The sequence below is a fragment of the Triticum dicoccoides genome, chromosome 5B, assembly GCF_002162155.2.
Source record: "Triticum dicoccoides isolate Atlit2015 ecotype Zavitan chromosome 5B, WEW_v2.0, whole genome shotgun sequence".
Classification (NCBI taxonomy): Eukaryota; Viridiplantae; Streptophyta; class Magnoliopsida; order Poales; family Poaceae; genus Triticum; species Triticum dicoccoides.
The window spans coordinates 449438542-449444534 of record NC_041389.1 but is presented as its reverse complement, the minus strand read 5'-3'; positions in this window follow the sequence as shown (position 1 = coordinate 449444534).

The following is a 5993-nucleotide window of genomic DNA, read 5'->3' as shown; positions in this document are numbered from 1 at the left end:
AAAATAAAGATGACCCTCGGGCTCCGGAAACCCAAGGGAAAAAAGGGCTAGGTGAGGCAAATGGTAAAACCAAGGTTGGGCCTTGCTGGAGGAGTTTTATTCAAAGCGAACTGTCAAGGGGGTCCCATAAATCACCCAACCGCGTAAGGAACGCAAAATCTGGGAACATAACACCGGTATGACATAAACGAGGGCGGCAAGAGTGGAACAAAACACCAGGCATAAGGCCGAGTCTTCCACCCTTTACCAAGTATATAGATGCATTAATTAAATAAGAGATATTGTGATATCCCAACATAATCCTGTCCATCATGGGGCAATCTTCAACTTCACCTGCAACTAACAACGCTATAAGAGGGGCTGAGCAAAGCGGTAACATAGCCAAACAACGGTTTGCTAGGAAGGGTGAAAAGGTTAGAGGCTGACATGGCAGTTTGGGAGGCTTGAAGAGCAAATGATAGGTAGCGCAGCAAAGCGATAGAACGAAGCAACTAGCATAGCAATGATAGTAGTGAGATCCAGGGTAGCGGTCATCTTGCCTGAAATCCCGCTAGGAAGAAGAACGAGTCCATGAAGTAGACGAACGGGAGTAGTCGAACGAATCCTCACAATCGCAACATTACAGGAACTAAGAAGCAACACCGGAAATAAACAAACAACATGGTAAATGCACAAGCATAAACATGGCATGATGCATAAATAGGTATGATGCATGTTCGGTTTAAATGAGGCATGGCATGGCAAAGTGCAACAAACAATACTACAAGTTAAGTGGAGCTCAATATGCAACGAGTTGCATATTGACAAAACACCACATTGACATATTTAGTTTAATCTTCTATAAGCTACCAAACAATATTAAATGTTGTTAAACATGGCAAAAGGTGAAGCATATGAAAACTAACTATTTAGGCAAGTTTAAATGAGGTCGGAACAACAAACAACAATTCCGGATAAACCTCATATGCATATTTATGAATTCGGTACTGTTCTGCCCTAAACCATATTTTAAGGTTGTTAAACAGGAAAATAAAGTGGACCATGTTAACCTAGGCATTTTTCCACCCCATTTACATATAAAGTTTATTAAATTTGGAGCTACGGTTATTTAGTTATGAAACAAAGCATTTTAGCATGACATTTGAGCAAATTTAAACAAACAACATTTTAAACATTTTAAACATGGATGAAAGTAGCATATTATTAATCTACACAAAATTCTAAGCATTTTACATGTTTAAACCATTTTAATCCGATGAATCGTTTATTAGTTATTATATGCATGAACACTAGGGGTTTTTCTGCAAAACTGTTATTCTGTGGATAAAAAGCAAATTCGCAGGACTGAAAAAACCTAAATAGGACGAAACTGAACCACACGGGCCGGCGCGAGAAAAAATAGTGCGCAGGGGGCGCAGGATAGCATGCGGGTGCTCACCAAAGAGGCTTTGGGCCAGATCTGGTGCTGGGCTGGATCTGGAGGCTAGCGCCCAGTCGCTGGAGCGGTCAACGCGGGCGGGGTGCTCGTTCGTCTTGTACAGGGGCGAAACATAGGGGGCAAGAAGGACTTGGCGCGATGCCCAGTACGGGCAGCGCAGAGGCAACAATGGCGACTTGGCGCGGCTGCAGACGGCGCCGGGGCGGGGAAACGGGCGGAGGCGGCGAGATCCAATGGCCCCAGCCGGATCTGGCGCGGATCGACGGCGAGGAACTAGGCAGTGATGGAGCTTCAGGTTCGGGCAGCCATGGCGGGGAGGCGCTCCGGCGAGGCAGGGGACTGCCGAAGGTCGGGGATGGGCTGGTCCATCCGTTTCCCAGTCGGATCCGGCGAAGGCTTGAGGTCCAGGAGCCATGGCATCAGCTAGAGCTCCTGGGGTCATCCATGGCAGAGAGGGAGAGAGGTTAGTGAGGAAGAAACGCAGCAGGGTGAGAGAGAGGTGAACAGAGAGGATCGGAGGGACCTGGTCGGGGAGGAAGGGAGCAGGGCACGGCCTGGCGGTTGTTGCTGGCTGGAGCTCATCGACAACGGCACGCCGGCCGACGCGGCGGGGCGGACGGGGTTGCCTCAATCCAGATCAGGGGCTGCTGGCGATGGGAACTGCGGGAACCTCGGGGTTGTGGGAGGCTCTCTGGGCCGTCGGATTTGAGATCTGGCGGTCCAGATCAAGTGGGGTTTGGCTGGTGGATCTGGCAAGTGGAGGCAGGGGACTGGGTACGCGTGGATTGCGAGGAGAGAGCGGCGTCGGCTGCAGGATTGGAGAGAGTTGGTCTGCCTAGGGTCTAGGTTTAGCTAGAAATGGAATAGGGGAGGCTCATATATATAGTAGGTGGGGGATTAAGGGTAGGGATTAATCCGGTCCGTCCGATCAAAATTGGGCGATCGAGAATAAATAGGCTAGGGAGTCCAAATAAGAAAACAGAGATATTTTATAGATGTTAGGGGATGAACTGAATCCAACGGTGATGACTGAGCAGGTCGGGTTCGGGGAAGTTTCGGACGCGCTCGAGAGGGGGTGTGAAAGAGGTCGACAAGGCAAAGAGGTCTGACAAAGGTCAACGAAGGAAAGGGGTGACGCGGCAACTACGAGCGGATACTGGTTTTATGAAAACATGCGGATGCAATGCGCATGATGCTATGATGTGAAATGCAAGACATGAACAAAAGCAAAACAAAAGACAAAAACCCAACCACGAAGGAAATAACATATCGCATCTCCGGAAAAAGGCAAGAGTTGGAGTTACGAATATGGAAAGTTGTTTCCGGGGCGTTACAATTTCGGTCTCACCGAGATGGGGTTGCAAACTCTTTGTTTCCCTTCGTAATGTTTCGGTCTCACCGAAATGAGCGATCAGTCCCACCGAGTTCGCAATGCAAACTCTATGTTTCCCTTTCATAACGTTTCGGTCTCACCGAAATGAACGATTGGTCCCACCGAGTTTGCCTGACCAACTCTTTGTTTGCTCATTGCCGAAATCGGTCTCACCGAGTTCATGCAATCGGTCACACCGAGATGAGGTTTTGCCCTAACCCTAGCTCATCGGTCCCACCGAGTTGATCATGTCGGTCCGACCGAGATTCATAACATTCACATTTTGTATTGAATCAGTCTCACCGAGTTTACTATTCGGTCTGACCGAGTTGGGTCAAATGTGTGTAATGGGTGGATTTTGTGTGGAGGCTATATATATACCCCTCCACCCCCTTCTCTATTCAAGAGAGAGCCATCAGAACGTGCTTACACTTCCACTACTCATTTTCTGAGAGAGAACCACCTACTCGTGTGTTGAGACCAAGACATTCCAATCCAACCACAAGAATCTTGATCTTTAGCCTTCCCCAAGTTGCTTTCCACTCAAATCATCTTTCCACCATAGCCAAATCTGCGAGAGAGTTAAGTGTTGGGGAGACTATCATTTGAAGCACAAGAGCAAGGAGTTCATCATCATCACACCATCTATTACCTTTTGGAGAGTGGTGTCTCCTAGATTGTTTAGGTGTCACTTGGGAGCCTCCGACAAGATTGCGGAGTTGAACCAAGGAGTTTGTAAGGGCAAGGAGATCGCCTACTTCGTGAAGATCTACCCGAGTGAGGCAAGTCCTTCATGGGCGATGGCCATGATACGTCTCTAACGTATCTATAATTTATGAAGTATCCATGCCATTATATTATCATTCTTGGATGTTTTGTAATCACTTTATAGCAACTTTATATCATTTTTTGGGACTAACCTATTGACCCAGTGCCAGTTGTTGTTTTTTGCTTGTTTTTTACATCGCAGGAAATCAATATCAAATGGAGTCCAAACACCGCATAACTTTTTGGAGATTTTTTCTGGACCAGAAGGAACCCAATGGGCCTGAGCTGCACTTGGGGGGGTGCCCCGAGGGGGGCACAACCCACCAGGGCGCGCCAGGGCCCCCCTGGCGCGCCCAGGTGGGTTGTGCCCACCTCGGTGGCCTCCCGCACCCCTCTTTACACTATAAATTCCCAAATATTCTAAAACCCTTCGGGGTTAACCTAGATCAGAAGTTCCGCCGCCGCAAGGTCTCTATATCCGCAAAAACCAATCTAGACCCCGTTCCGGCACCCTGCCGGAGGGGGGAATCATCTCCAGTGGCCACCTTCATCATCCCGCGGCCACCACAATGGGGAGGCAGTAGTCCACCCTCGGGGCTGAGGGTTTGTACCAGTAGCTATGTGTTTGATCTCTCTCTCTCTCTCTCCCGTGATCTATATCATGGGCTTTTTAATATAGTCGGATCATATGGTGTTTCTCCCCTCTATACTTTTGTTATGATGAATTGAATCTTTGCCCTTCAAAGTTTTGTCTTGTCGGATTGAATATTCAGAGATGAGAACACATGATATATGTCTTGCAATATGAATACTTGAGGTGACAATGAGGTATCTTATAGATTCACTTGATATGTATTATGTCATTCAACTCACGGATTCCCGCGGTGATATTGGGGCAATCTATGCATAGGGCCGGGGTTGACGCACGTTTTTCTCCGACGGAAACTTTGGGGTCTCTTTATAGTTGTTTGTGTGGATTGAGTATTATGAATATGAATTTGCTTTGGTGTTATTCTAGTACGAAGTCTAGGATAGATCGAACGGAAAAAATAGCTTTGTGTTATTTTAGTACGAACACTTGAATATATTGAACGAAAAGAATAGCTTTGAGGTGGTTTCGTGACCTACGAACAATTCCTATCTTTTTTTTCTCCGCTAATAGGAACTCAGGAGTGATTCTTTATTGCACTTTGAGGGATAATCATATGATCCAACTATGTTAGCATCGTTGAGAGGTTGCACTAGCGAAAATACGGACCCTAGGCCTCATTTTTAAGCATTGCAACACCGTTTTTGTGCCCGTTTACTATTTGCTACCTTGCTGTTTTTATTTATTCAGATTATAAAAATATATTTCTACCATCCATATTACACTTTTATCACCATCTCTTCGCCGAACTAGTGCACCTATACAATTTGCCATTGTATTGGGTGTGTTGGGGACACAAGAGATTTCTTGTATTTGGTTGTAGGGTCGTTTGAGAGAGACCATCTTCATCCTATACCTCTCACGGATTGATAAACTTTAGGTCATCCACTTGAGGGAAAATAGCTACTGTCCTACAAAACTCCGCGCTTGGAGGCCCAACATGTGTCTACAAGAATAAAGTTGCGTAGTAGACATCAGGCCATGGTGGGATAGACAAGGTTGCTTCTTCATGGACCCTTCGTGGGTGGAGCCCTCCGCGGACTCGCGCAACCGTTACCCTTCGTGGGTTGAAGTCTCCATCAACATGGAAGTACGATAGCACCACCTATCGGAACCACACCAAAAATCTCTGTGTCCTCATTGCGTTTGCCTTCTCCAAACCCCACTCTTTACCTTCATATGCAATGTTTTACTTTCCGCTGCTACACTCTTAGAATTGCATGTGTAGGTTGATTGCTTGACTTGTGCTAAGTTGCTAAAATCTGCCAAGACTTAAAATTGGGAAAATGTTAGATTTTTATTTGGTCAAGTAGTCTAATCACCCCCCTGTAGACCTACTTTCGATCCTACACATGGCCTCCAAGCCCACCAGCACCGTAGTCGTTGCTGTTGTTGAGTCCTTGTAATCGCGCCAGTGGAGGATACAAACTCCAGCCATCGTGGCATCTGTCCACGGCCGGGGCACCACGCTCCCAACGCAAACGCTCAGCCACCTCTTCCACCTTGGGTCGCTTCTTGTTGGCTTGGTGGTGGATCGAGCGCTCGGTCTCGACCAGCTCGACAAGAGGAGCTGCTAGTTCAGACGACGCTGGCAGTGGGAAACCATCTTCTCGGTGGTCTTGCACCTATCGAAGGCTCAAGCCTCAACGATGACCTAAGGCGGCGGCATGTCAGTCTTGGCGAACACCACCAAGCGCTGCACCTAGTGTCGCTCCGAGCGTGCCTCCGCCTCGGTGAGGCATCTCCCTACCCTCGACGACGAGGAC